At 42.9% G+C, this 14,968-nt stretch overlaps 1 pseudogene; it reads right to left on the minus strand.

The window, feature by feature from the left end:
• Positions 1–392: 392 nt before the first annotated feature.
• LOC126941059 (nuclear receptor-binding factor 2-like) lies at positions 393–1,295 on the minus strand (annotated as a pseudogene).
• Between the last annotated feature and the right edge of the window lie 13,673 nt (positions 1,296–14,968).

Below are 14,968 nucleotides of genomic sequence, written 5' to 3' on the forward strand. Positions count from 1 at the left end.
TTATTTAGGTTTTGCATGATCATTTATGGCATTACAGAGCAATTATGCATAACATACTTTTATACATTTTAACCCTGAAGATAAGAAAAATAATTGTTGCTTGAAAAAAATTATTCCAGGTAGGCATTTGGTTTGTATCAGGAGAAATTGAACCTCCACGAGTTCAGTGTCTGCCAAGTTGGAATCATGAGCTCAAGTCAGTGAATCAGATATGCGACGCATTTCACAGAGACACTGTTTCCCCAGTCCTGGCGATGCCTCTGCTCCCACAGTCCGCCAGATGAAGCATTTCCGGAATGACCCTTCTATGTGTATTTCCCTTTTCATTTTTTTTGCTGGATTGACTATTACTATATTATTTCCCCTTCTTCCCTCTTCTGTGACTTTCCATTTTAATCATTCATAAATCCTTTCAGAATATCCTCACAGAGCTCCCTAAAGGGAAGTTCTGGAGATGAAAAATCCAAGGGAGGAAATCGGGAACTGAAATGTCCTTGGCTTTCCCGGTATTTTCTGCAAACTTCTGCCAGGTTGAGGAGGCTGTAGCAGTTTCTGGATGTGGTGGCAAGCGCCATAACTCTGACATTTCTACAAAATCAGCATCTACATCCAGCTCCTTTTCTAATGGACCTTTTAGAAGTCTGGCCTTTTCAGCCTTTAGTTGTTTATTTTCTTTCCTTCATCTTTCATCCTCGGCCACAAGGAATTTCACATGCCTCTTCAAATCTGCAATTTTGGATGCCTGCTCCTCTATAATTGTTTTGTCATCTTTTGGGGTTTTGCTTCCAACACATGGCTCTGCTGGCTCACTCTTTTGCTGAAGTAAATATAGTAGTGGTGTCTGGGTCCCTGTCAAAGATCCCCTGAATCTCAGGCAGGCGTTTCTCTGTGGAAGGGCTGTACTTCTGAGAAAGGGGGCTCTGGCCCTCTGCATCCTCTGCGGAGGGTTTGTGAGATGCCTGAAGATGGGCGACTACATCCTTTGTGTTCTGCTGGGCTTTTGATCTTTCTTCACGCTGGGGCCTTTTCCTTCTCTCTTGGATGAGGAGGAGCTATTCCTTTGCCATTCCAGTAAAAGCCGAGCCTGTTCAGATTGTGTCAGCTTCATGGCCTCAGAAAGATAGGCCGCAGCGTTTTTGTGACAAGAAATAGCCTCTTCATATTTGCCTGCTGCTAATAACGGGTCTGCTCATCTGCTCTGTCGATGAGCCAGGTTGAGGGGTCCTTCCATTACTTCCATAGACCCTGGGGTAAGTGGCGGCCTTAGGAAGGGGAGGGGTGGTGCCAGGGAACATGGAGAGGACTGCAGGGGAGCGTGAGGCAGCCATGGAGACTGCGGCCCCTCTCTGCGCCCCAAGAGCCAGCGGTGAGCACAGAGCAGGCAACAACCTCACCACTTCCTCCTTTGGCGCTATGCCACTAAAAGGACTTTAAGGGGAAAGGTTGCATGGAAACCATGCACAGAAGTGGTCTGGGGTGCAGCACTGCTTGCCGTTTTCTGATGGCTAGTTTGAGTAATGGACATCTAGAGGCCTGGTTGGCCTTATCTTGGCAGGGATTGGGTTATGGGTTAACCATGCACTGATTTCTTCTCAAAAAGGGGAAAATTGCAACTGCCATCTCAGCTTCTTGCCTGGATTGTTTAAAGATTAGCATTTGGAATTTTCAAGCAAATAGGTAGCTATAAATGTAGCAAGAAACAAAGCGAGGGAAAGGTTACTTTCGTAACTACCCAGTGGGTTCACCTTACCCACTGCCTAGACAGAGCTGATTTATCAAGACAGAGGAATTGCAATGGAGAAACAGTAATTCATGCAGAGCCAGCTGTGTGGAGACAGGAGTTGTTTTATTACTCAAATCAGTCTCCCCGAGCATTTGGGGATCAGAGTTTTTAAAGATAATTTGGCAGGTAGGGGCTGGGGAAGCAGGGAGTGCTGACTGGTCAGGTTGGAGATGGAATCATAAGAGAGTCAAAGTGAGTTTTTCTTGATGTTTTCTGCTCCTGGGTGGGATGACAGAACTGATTGAGCCAGATTACTGATCTGGGTGGTGTCAGCTGAGTGCAGGGTCTGCAAAATATCTCAAACATTGATCTCAGGTTTTACAATAGTGATGTTATCCTCAGGAGCAATTTGGGGAGGTTTGGACTCTTGCAGCCAGAGGCTGCATGACCCCTAAACTGTAATTTTAAATCTTGTAGCGAATTTGTTAGTTCTACAAAGGCCGACTGGTCACCAGGCAAGAAGGGGATCATTTCGGGAAAGGGCTATTATCAATTTTGTTTCAGAGTCAAACCATGAACTGAATTCCTTCCCAAAGTTAGTTCAGCCTACACCCAGGAATGAACAAGGACAGCTTAAAGGTTAGAAGCAAGGTGGAGTTGGTGGCCCCCGTAAAATGTCATCGGATGGGTTTTATTTAATCCTATATAATGTGGCTTACTTTTCAACCTGATGCTGGCATAACATTATGTTAGAAACAAATTTTCGGTGTCGCAAGGGTGCTTTCTGCATGCAAGGCAGAGGCAAGGGAGCGTGTGCAAAACAAAGGAGAGCAGGAGTTTTTTTATCCCTAATGCAGATCCTGTTCCTATGTCCTCCCCCTGCAGGCTGGGTTTGGACCACACAATCGAGGCTAATTCCAGCTGGCTACTGTTGACATCATTAAAGGAAGCAAGAGTGGGCATTTGATGGGTACGGTATATCTTGGGGTGTTTGGGCACAACAGAGTTAGGGAGGGCTGACAGATGAATGGGTACAATTACCTTTTAGAATAGAACAAAGAACCAGGAACCAAAACCCTTTGAAGAGGAGCTATTTGTTCTTAACAACAATTTCCCCCTCTTGAATTTATACATTTTTTTTTCAAACTTATCTAACCTGACTTGACTTTATTGTTTTTCCAGGAGAAAGAATTTATTTGTATAGGATTGGGAAGAACTAGGGAAGGTTCTGGTAACAATTGTTTTTATAAGTCTTTGGACTAGTCTACAAATGTAGGGTATGATGTAGCATCCAACAGGAATAAACACAGCTATTGCAATTGTTAGAGAAGTAACAATAGAGGCCATGAGTCTTTTCCATTTACCAAACCATTTCCCTAACCATCTTGTGAAAGGGTCGTTTATCCCAGAATTTGCGGCTAATTCATTTGATAGGTAGGTAAGACCTTGTAAAGCTTTTGTAATTGTTCCATCAGGGGCTGTACTGCTGGGAATGAAGGTGCAGCATTGGGTTTCTATCATAACACAAACTTCACTTTTTTCTGTGAATAGCATATCTAGGGCCATTCTGTTTTTACAAGCCATCTGGCTAGTAGGGCCTAATTGTTCAGCTATTCCTTTGACAGTATCCCTAGTGTAATTAATAAATCATTGTTGGTTATAATAGATGTAGTTTATCGCAATCTACATTTTTATTAATAGTTACTCATGGAAATAATGATTCAAATTCTGCCACTATTTGGTCTCAGGCTTTGAATCTATCAGGTACCCTCTGTGGGACTCCAATTGCATCTATATAGACATGAAAGTTGAAAGATCCATGAGGGGCCTCTCTCATTTTACAGTGCTGTGGTTTCCCCTTTTCTGGTTGATGAAATGCCAGGGTGAACCGGACACAGTGGCTCACGCCTGTAACACCAGCACTTTGGGAGGCCGAGGCAGGCGGATCACGAGTTCAGGAGATCGAGACCATCCTGGCTAACATGGTGAAACCCCATCTCTACTAAAAACACAAAAAATTAGCTGAGCGTGGTGGTGGGCGCCTGTAGTCCCAGCTACTCAGGAGGCTGAGGCAGGAGAATGGTGTGAATCCGGGAGGTGGAGCTTGCAGTGAGCGGAGACCGTGCCACTGGACTCCAGCCTGGGTGACAGAGCAAGACTCTGTCTCAAAAAAAAAAAAAAAAGAATTGCCAGGGTGAAAGGGATGGCCAATTGAGTTAGAATGCAGGTGCCACTCCAGTTACTTGGCAGAGTGTCCAGTAGGGGTTCACCACAACACTACCATATATCAGCTCAGGGATGAACAAGGACAGACTGATTGGTAAGCTCTTGGAAAGATTTAAGCTCACTGTATCCCTTTACGTCTCTAAGAAATGCCAAATTTTCTCCCTGTTGTGAGAGACATGAAGTAAAATTGGCATCTAGAGATGGAGGCTGGATAGCCCTCGGGGGCTGACCTGCAGGGTGTTGAACTTCAGGGATTAGCAGAGAGAGAATTCAACAGAATCATTACCCCAGGCTGTGGGGTCTTGGAAAAGAGCTACCATACAGCTCATGCCCCGTTGGTCAGAAGACCATCTAAGTGGAAAGGGGACAACTTGGGCCTAGTGCGCACAAGTGTAACAGTTTTTGTTTAGAGTGTGAACAGAATATTCAATCCATTCCATCCAGGCATTTGTATCTTGGTATCTTGTTTCAATTGCCAGTGTTTGTTTTACATTTTTAACCTCTACCATAGCTACTTTGGTTTTGTCATTAGGTGAAGAGACAGTGGTCTGGTCAGCAGGTTTAGAAGAGGATAGAGGTGGAGATGTGAGGGATGAGGATGTAATGAGGTGCAAATCAAAAAATCCTCTGGGGTCTTTTTTTGTTACATCTGTTCTCAGACCATAAAAATGGTCTAGGGTCGGGGAGGAATCTTGAAGAGTTGGGATGATGATGGAAATTTGTACTGGGTTACATTGGTTATGTTGACAATTGGGAAGGACACTTTCTTTAGTAAAATGGATACAGGGCTTTAGAACTGATAGTGGGAAATCTTCTGACAGGATCCAGTCTTGACGTTCAGTGGTTCAAATGACATATTTTCAAGTATGACAAAATAAGTTCCTAAACTATTTAGAAGCATCTGCTATGGAGGGGCAGAGATTTTTTTTGCTGCTGCAAGCTGTCTCTGGCTTTGGAAATCCCCACAAGGCATAACTAAACAAGCATCAAAGGTTATGGTCTTGGGTGGGTCTGATTTAGTTACATTAATAACGAGGTGGCTAGCAACAGAACAAGGAAAGAAGGAGTAATAGAATAGATGAAAGAGAGTTAAACTTTCCTTAGTTTTAGTTTGGTAAGATTTTCCCCTTGGACTACGGCCCATGACCCTGAAGCGGGTGGTGCTTTTTTGACTTGGGTGTGATGGGTCCATTCTTTCTCGGCGGTTTGGACTGCAGTTTTAGTTGAGGAGCACTAGATATGGTACCTCCCAGGACAGTTTAAGTTTTCTTCTTTCTAGCTCTTAATGAGGATGTAGTCTCTGGGCTGGTGCTGATGGACTGGAAACTCAAGAGGCGGGGTTTGTGCTAAGAGACCTTTAGTCCTAAGGGAAGATAAGGTAGAAGATAGACCAAGTATATAGTTCCTAAGGAATTGATCTTTGGTCTCAAAAGTGGGCATATCACTAGCGAAACTTAAACATAGTAACCCATAGAGCATTTCATAAGGGGATACACCAGCATCTTTTCGAGAGGCAGTTTGGATCCTGAGTAGAGTGATGGGGAGACACTTAGTCCAGGGTAATCGAGTTTCTAAAATTAACTTAGTTAGATGATTCTTTAAAGTCTGCTTCATCTTTTTTATTTTTTCTGTCAAGCATGGATGTCAGGGGTATGATACTTCCATTTAATTTCTAAAGCTTAAGTAAGCCCTTTAATGATATTTGCAGTAAAATGAGTTCTATTGCCTAAGTTAATGTTTTCTACTATCCTGAACCAAGGTATTATGTTTTCTAGTAATATTTCAACCACATTATTAGCTGTTGTGCTGGGGAGGGGAATGACTTCAAGCCAACGAGTGAAGTGGTCTACTATTACTCTTAGGTATTTAAAGCGACCTAGTGGGGGCATTTCAGTATAGTCAGCTTGAGTACTTGGAAATGGCCTTAGTTCTAGGCTTCTGCCCCCAAAAGATTGTTTCTTTAGGGCCTGTTTATTAGTTTTTTTGCATATTAGGCAGTTGTCCACAACTTGTTTTGCTAAGGTATAAATTCCTATACATCCATAGACTCTGAGAACTGCATCAAAAGTCCCAGCTACTCGGGAGGCTGAGGCAGGAGAATGGCGTAAACCCGGGAAGTGGAGCTTGCAGTGAGCTGAGATCCAGCCACTGCACTCCAGCCTGGGCTACAGAGCGAGACTCCGTCTCAAAAAAAAAAAAAAAAAAAAAAAAAAAAAACCATAGCTTGAGGTCCCCAGTGAGTCCCTTGATGTAGTTGGGACAGGATTTTTCTCGTAAGTGGTTTAGAAATCATTTTCCTTTGATCTAGTAACACCTACTTCTCTTCTGAGTTTTCTTTAGCTCCTAGTTTCTCTAACTTTTCCTTTTCAGTGGAAGAGAAGATAGGGATTGTAACTCGGGGTGAGAGACAGGGAGTCAGGAGGATGATAGGTGCTTTTTGAGAGATGGTAGCTTGTTTTGTAATTTGATCAGCGAGGTTATTCCCCCAGCTTTCATAGGTAGAACTTTTCTGGTGCCCTGGGACATGTACAACAGCTATTTCTTTTGGTAATTGTAAGCTCTTTAAAACTTGAGTGATTAATTCTTTGTGGACAAGGTCCTGATCTTTGCGATTAGGCCCCGCTCAGTCGAAATTTTTCTGAAGGTATGCACTACCCCAAAGGCGTACTTAGAGTCAGTATAGATGGTACCTTCTTGCTTTTGTAAATATTTTAGAGCCTGATTTAATGCAAACAATTCACAAGTTTGAGCAGACCAATTCTTTGGCAATCTTCCAGATTCTATTTCAGCAGAACTTTTCCATTTATGGCAGAGTATCCACTGTGTCTTTTTCCTTCAACCACCAGGGAGGAGCCATCTATAAAAAGATGATGTCATGTTTTAAAAGGGGTTTTTCTTAAATCAGGTCTAACCTTAGTATGGTAGTCAATGAGATCTGGGCAGTCATGTTCAGGATCTTTGGGGTTTGGATTCCAAGTTAGGAAAGCAGCTGGGTTAAGAGCACTGTCCGTGGTGAAAGTGAAGTCATCTTTTTCTAATAGAATGACTTCATATTTTAGAATTCTTTGAGCTTGTAAGCCATCTACCTGCCTTTTGGTTTAATATTGTTCTAACTTGGTGAGGTGTGTCAACAGTTAATTTTCCCTCAAAGGTTAGCTTTTTACTTTCCTCAATCAACAAAGCAGTGGCCGCTATAGATTGAATATATTTGGGTCATCCACAGGTTACTGGGTCTAAAATTTTTGATAAAAAGGCCACAGGCTGCCATTGGCCCCATGTTCTTGGGTAAGCTCCTCTAAAACTACTCCTTTATTTATGTTGACAAAGAGGTGAAATGGTTGTTTGGGGGAAGGCAGAGCTAAAACAGGAGCAGTTATGAGTGTTTCAATTCTGTAAAATCATTGACTTCCTCTGGGGCCCAAAGGAGGGGCTCAGGTTTTTCTTTTTCTTGGGTAAGCTTGAGGGTACAGAGACTTGACTTTTAGAGCATATGAATCAATCCACAAGCAGCAATATCCAACTAGCCCGAAAAATTTTCTAAGCTCTTGTTTTGTATAGGCAGAGGTAAGGACACAATTTCTTTGACTCTTTTGGGTCCTATTCTTCGCTTGCCTGCACTTATCAGGTGCCCTAAATACTTGCCTTCAGGTTCTACAAATTGGAGCTTCCCCTTTGCTACCTGTAATCTCTCCCCTTGCAGGTGATTGAGGAGACTCATGGAGAAATCAGATACTTGTTCCATGACTTTCCCAGACACAAGTATGTCATCTACATATTGGAGCATGCATATAGACTCTGGGACAGAGATCTTCCCCAAAACTTGTTCAAGAATTTGGCCAAAAAGATTTGGAGAGTCTGTAAATCCTTGGGGCAGGACCGTCCAGCAGTATTGTTGCTTCTGTTCTGAATGAGGATCTTCCCATTCAAGAGTAAATATGTCTCGGCTGTCTTCAGCTAAGGTACATGCCCAAAAGGCATCCTTTAAGGCTATTACTATAAACCACTGATGGTCATATGGAATCTTGCTGAGGATAATATACGGATTGGGGACAACAGGATGAGTGGTTTGGACTATTTGGTTAATGGCCTGGAAGTCTTGTATTAGCCGACATGACCCATCTGATTTCTTTACAGGTATTATAGGGGTATTATATGGAGACATACAGGGTTCAAGTAACTTATCCTCAATAACACCTTCAATTACAGTTTTCAAGCCTATCCTGCCTTCTAGGGGAATTAGATATTGCCTTCTTCTTCTTCTTATTCTTTTTCCAGGGGTTTTCAACTTTATATGAATGTTGGGGGGGGCGGAATTCATATTTTCCCTCGGTTCCCTTCTTTTGACCACACATTGGGATGAACGTAACTTTTTTCTGTGGTGGTGAACAGGTTCAATGAAGTGAAAAATTCTTCAGGGCAGACACGCAAGCCTATGTGTAATCTTAACATCAGGTCTCTCCCTAACAGGTTTGTTCTTGCTTCAGAGATTAGTAGGAATTTAATACTAGTTTATCAATTTTTGTATTTAACTTCTGTTTCTTCTAAAACTTGGGCTTTAAATCCTTCCCCTTTTACTCCTGAGACAAAAATTTCCTCTAATGAGTAGTTTGTATTAGAGGGCCAATAGTAAACAGAGTACGCCCCTGAATCTATTAAAAAGGTGATAAGCTCAAGTTTGGTTCCCACCTCTAAATTTATCAGGGGCTCTTGGTGGGACTTGAGATAGAAAAGACAGAGCCCCTGATCTCCCTATTCCTCCTCAAATGCCATGAGCAGGACAATTTCCCTTTTCTTCCCCTACTTTGGGCATTCTCTTTTGAAGTGGCCTGTTGTTCCACATTTGAAGCACCAATCCTCTCCTTCCTCTCTCTCAGTTCTAGGATTCTTTGACCTTGTTCCCCCATACTCTGTTCAGCGCCTGGTAGCTGAGGGTCTGGCTCCCCTAGCTGGAGGCTTGGGTCCTCCAAACAGAGGTTTGGACCCTTTATAATTCCTGGCCCCCTGGAGTCTCTGTTTAGAAGTGTTTGGGCTTGAAGCCATCTGTTGGAAGGTGGATAGCATAAGTTTCGTTTTTTGTTTTTGCTTTTCTTAATCTCACCTCACATACAGTTTTTGGGCTTCTCCTAGGAGTTCCTCTACAGACTGGTTTTTTCAGTTTTTCAGTTTCTGCAACTTCTTTGTTATGTCTGACCAGCTATTTGTGACAAAATGTAGCTTTAACATTTCTTGTCCAAGAAGGTCTTCTGGATCTAAATCGGTATATTTCCTTATTTGTTCCCTTAGTCTTTCTAGAAATTTCACGGGGTCTTCATCTTTTTCCTGTTGTAAGTCAAAGGCTCAGAAAAGATTCGGAGCATGGGGCACTGACTCCCAAATTCCTTTGATTATCATTTTCCTAAGATCTTTCATGTTTTCCCAGTGGACTGTGTTGTTATCCCATTGAGGATCTTGGGCTGGGAATTTCTGGTCTGCTGCAGGAACGTTTTGGCCAGGAGGGTGTTCACATTCCCAAATTGTCATAGCAGACCTGCGAATCATCCCCCTTTCTTCCCCTAAGACAAGGATACCCAGGATGGACATTAATTCAGCCCAGGTATATAACTGGGGACCTAGGAATTGAGCAATTTGGTCTGTTACACCGTATGGGTCATGTAGCAGTGGCTTAAGTTCTTTCTTTAAACCTCGAACCTCTGAACTAGTCAAAGGAGCATTTACAAAGTCAATAGCTCCTCCTCCCTGGGGTAAGGGAAGGAAGAGAGTTGGAGTTGATTCCTTAGAGGTAGAGGGGAAAGGAAGATTTTGAATATCTTTTTTACATTGCTCTATTTCATGTTGTAGTTCCTTCAGGGAGGATACTTAGGCTGACAAGGAGCAGACTCATGGGGTGTCAGTAATTCCCTAGAGTCAGGGTAATAAGGGGGAGGAATAATAGGAGTAGGAGAAGGATCTGGGACTGGGTCTGGGGTGGCAGCAGCTGTCTGGGGAGGGGACAGGTCAAGTGGGGGGGAATTAAACAGGGGAAAGTGGTTTAGAGGGTCCCAGGCATTGGGATCTCTCTGCCTAGGGGTTGGATTTACTGCACCTACTTTGGGGCGTGTGAAATCTGACACTTCCCTTGCGTTCTCTAGGGGAAAGAGGAGGACAAGTCCTTTTCTCCAGCAGACAGCATAATCTATTTCTTCCTATGAGACTGGACTTTTGTCATTTACATACTGAATTAAAAGTTGACAGACCCAATCCTCATTTGATCCATATTTTGGCCAGAAGATGGCAAGTTTGAGAATGGCTTCCTTGGCCCAAGTGAAACAAAAATATTTTATCATGTGTTGCTTCTTCTTATGTCTAGTCCTCTCATTCTCTTTTCAATATTTTAGCATGAGACCCAAAGGGCTATTGGAGGGAATCTGACTATTCCTGTCTTTACCTTTCCTTGTTGTACTAGAAGTGTTTCCCATCTTGGAGGTTTTGGATGCTCCCTGAGTGTGTGTGGCTCAACGTCTCTTACTGGAGATTTCTTGTCTTCCCTTTTCTCTAGAGACTGAACCCCACCTTACTTGAGATTTCTTGTACTCCTTTCCATTCGCTCCATCCTATCTGGCCACTTCTCTTGTGGGAAATTAGATCCCTTTTAGCACTGGCATGCTGGTATAAGTCCCATGGCAGGATCTGCCCTAAGCCATATGAGGTGACCAGGGAATTGCAGATAGGACCTACTTACTCTGCATAGCAGTAGTACTTACCATCATTCACACAAGTAGTACCATAAGCAGTAGTGCTTTTCATCATTCACACACACTTTCAGCCTCCAAGATATCCCGACCACCAAGGAAGTACTTCACCACCAACCCCATGCCCCATGGCTTTTCTTACCTTGGTCTGTGTAAAAAGTTACCTGGTTGCTGTGGTGTTTGTAGGCAAGCCTTTTCTACCCATGTTGCTGAGAGTCCAGGTTTATCCATCACAGCAGGTGGATCTCAATCTCTAGCCCCTGAGGCCACTGCAATGAGGCAGTGGGACTCCTCTCCCCCTGGGAGATGATCAGAGACCCCTTCCCTGGAGGGGAATGGGAATCCTGGATGAGCCCCCAAATTGTTAGAAGCAAATTTTCAGTGCCACAAGGTGAAACCAGCACTCAGGCAAAAGTTTTCTCAGCAAGGCAATTTACTTTTATAGAAGGGTGCTTTCTTCATGCAATGCAGAGGCAAAGGAGAGCATGCAAAACAAAGGAGAGCAGGAGTTCTTTTTATCCCTAACACAGACCCTGTTTCCTGTGTCCTCCTCCTGAGGGCTGGGGTCAGACCACACAATCTAAGCTAATTCTGATTGACTGCTGTTGACATCATCAAAGGAGGCAAGGGTGGGCGTTTGACAGGAAGGACAGGTACGATGGTACATCTTGGGGTGTTTGGGCACAACAGAGTTAGGGAGAGCTGATAGATGAATGGGTATGATTACCTTTTAGAATAGAACAAAGAACCAGGAACCAAAACCCTTTGAAGAGGAACTATTTGTTCTTAACAACAATTACATGACAGATAAAGAAGGAAATAAAAATATTTTACCCCAAAATATGTTTATCTGTCATATTTTGAAATGGCCCTGAAAAGCTATCTTTTGTGGCAGGAAATTTGCATCTGTGAAGAACTTCTATTAATATAACTAGATCTTTCCTTTTCCAGGTTCTCCCAATCCTGAAGAGATTAACTGAGCATCTAGCACCTTTTAAAGGTCTGAATAGGGAACATTTGCCATCTATTATCTCTAAGGCACTCCCTTAGAGACATCTATGAGACACCCATGAAACTTTATCTACATAATGAGAACCTTGGTCTCTACAACTCCTTATCTTAACTCAGACACTCTTTTCCACTGATTCTAAGTCTTTAGATAATAACTTAACTCTCTTAAGCAATTGCCAATGAGAAAATCCTTGAATCCACCTATGACCTGAAAGCCCCTTGCTTCAAATTGTCCCACCTTTCTGCACAAAATCAATATATACTTCACATGTACTGACTGATATCTTATGTCTTCCTAAAATGTATAAAGCCAAACTATAACCCAGACATCTTAGGCACATGTTCTTGTAACTACCCAGTGGATTCACCTTGCCTGCTGCCTGGACAGAGCTGATTTATCAAAACAGGGGAATTTCAATGGAGAAAGAGTAATTCATGCAGAGCAGGCTGTGCAGGAGACAAAGACATTACTACTCAAATCAGTCTCCCCAAGCATTTGGGGATTGGAGTTTTTAAAGATACTTTGGTGGGAAGCAGCTTGGGAAGTAGGGAGTGCTCACTGGGTAGGTTGGAGATGGAATCATAGGGGGGTCTAAGTGACATTTTCTTGCTGTCTTCTGTTCCTGGGTGGGATCACAGAACTGACTGAGCCAGATTACTGGTCTGGGTGATGTCAGCTAATCCATCAAATTCAGGGTCTGCAGATCAAATACGGATCTTAGGTTTTGCAATAGTAATGTTATCCCCAGGAGCAATTTGGGGAGGTTCAGACTCTTGCAGCAAGAGGTTGCATAACCCCTAAACTGTAATTTCTTTCTCTCTCTTTCTCTTTCTTCCTTTCTTCCTTCCTTCCTTCCTTCTTTTCTTTCTTTCTTTCTTTCTTTCTTTCTTTCTTTCTTTCTTTCTTTCTTTCCTTCCTTCCTTCTTTCTTTTCTTTTCTTTTTGCTTTCTCTCTCTCTCCTTCCTTCCTTCCTTCCTTCCTTCCTTCCTTCCTTCCTTCCTTCCTTCCTTCCTTCCTTCCTTCCTTTATTTTCTTTTTCTTTTTTGAGACTGAGTCTTGCTCCATCACCCAGGCTAGAATGCAGTGGTGCAATTTTGGCTCACGGTACCCTCTGCCTCCCAGGTTCAAGTGATTCTCCTGCCTCAGCCTCCTGAGTAGCTGGGGAGTACAGTTGCACACCATCATGTCCAGCTAATTTTTTTTTTTTTTTTTTTGTAGAGTCGGGGTTTCACCATGTTGGCCAGGCTGATCTTGAACTCCTGACCTGAAGCAATCCTCCCACCTCAACCTCATAAAGTTCTGGGATTACAGGCATGAGCCACTGCGCCTCGCAGTACTTTCTAATCTTGTAGCTAATTTGCTAGTCTTGCAAAGGCAGACTGGTCCACAGGCAAGAAGGTGGTCTTTTCAGGCAAGGGCTATTAACAATTTTTTTTCAGAGTCAAACCATAAACTAAATTCTTTCCCAAGGTTAGTTTGGTCTATGCCCAGGAATAAACAAGGACAGCTAAGTTAGAAGCAAGATGGAGTCGGTTAGGTCTGATGTCTTTCATTGTCATAATTTCCTCAGTTATAGTTTTTGCAAGGGTTGTTTCAATCTCAGTACCTCTTGAGACTGTGTCTTGGGCCTTGGTCACTCATACTTGGCTCAGAATAAACCTCTTTAAACATTTTACAAAGTTTGACTCTTTTTGTCAACACCAATTACCCTTCTCCTCATTTTCCATTAAAAACCTTTGTCTTCCTTTACTCACCTGAATACACAGTTTACTGTGGCACATGTAGTTGCATTGCAATGCTATATTCCTGAATAAGTATCACTTGCTTTTAGAGAGTCTTTCTCTGTTATTTAGGTTGACACAATAGTATGGCAAACCAGGTTTCTCTAGACAGAAAATGCCCCCTAGCCATGTTAGGCAATGCTCCTCTGTGAGTTTAAAGGGGCACACAGTAATCTTTTGCTTTAGTTTTGGGACTTCACATTTTTGGAATGAAACTGTCATTGCAAAATTATAACTGAGAAAATTATTACAGTGTAAAAGATCTGACCTAATCATCTCCATCTTGCTTCTAAACTCTAAGCTGTCCTTGTCCATTCCTGGGCACAGGCTGAACTAACTTTGGGAGAAACTTAGTTTGTAGTTTAACTTTGAAATAAAGATGATAATAGCCCTTTGACAAAACAAACCCCCTTCCTGCCTGGGGACTAGACTGCCGTTGTAGGACTAACAAATTAGCCACAAGATTAGAAATTATGATTTAGGAGTCATGCAGCTGGAGGCTATAATATTCTGGCCCACCCCAAATTGCTTCTGAGGATAATATCACTCTTATAAAATCTAAGATCAGTGCTTGAAATATTTTGCATCCCCTGCACTGGATGAATCAGCTGGCACCATCCAGATCAATAAACTGGTTCATCTGGTCTTGTGGCCTCCACTCAGGAATTGACTCAGTGTAAGAGGGCAGCTTCTACTCCATATGATTTCATCTCTGACCCAACCAATCAGTACACCCAACTCAGTGGTCTCCCACCCACCAAATTATGCTTAAAAACTCTGATCCCTGAATACTTGGGGAGATTGATTTGGATAATAATGAAACTCCAGTCTCTCATACAGCCTACTCTGTGTGAATTACTCTTTCTTCACTGCAATTCCTATCTTGGTAAATTGGCTCTGGCTAAGCAGTGGCCAAGATGAACCCATTGGGTTGCTGCAGGAAGTTGTTCCCACAGCCCAAGAGCAGCTTCATGACTTCCCTATGGGTGTCCCCATTCTGGGTTAGCACTCAGGAGCATATGCTTGCAATTGATTTTGCTCTTCAACAGTAGAGACCAAAGCCCCTTTCCCCTGTGTCTTCCTGCCTTCAAGCCCCAGGTTAGGTAATTTTTCTGGCAAATTTTCCTTCATCAAACTTTAATCAGGCTCCTTGGAGCTCTCTTCTTGATTTGGCCTCAGCCTTAGCCTTCTGCGCCTGTCTTGTCCTTCCCAGGCCTATGAGCCCAGTCTTAGCAAGAATCCTGCTAAGTCAGTTTAGAGAGAATCCTCTGTCCTGCGTATCTGATCGAGTTTCTTACCCTCCACCTTTGATGTCTAAGTCCTTGGCTTGCCTTTGGCAAGAATCCTATTCAGTCAGTGTAGCAAGAATTTCCCTGTCTTTGATGTCTCCTCTTAGTAATTTTCCATCCACTGACCCCTTTGCTTTGCTCCTTGGCTATATTGGTGGGGAGGAAAAATAATTTTCTCTCTACCCTTTCTGAGTTCTTAGCTGGAGCTT

Source organism: Macaca thibetana, chromosome 18 (genome assembly GCF_024542745.1).
Source record: "Macaca thibetana thibetana isolate TM-01 chromosome 18, ASM2454274v1, whole genome shotgun sequence".
NCBI lineage: Eukaryota > Metazoa > Chordata > Mammalia > Primates > Cercopithecidae > Macaca > Macaca thibetana.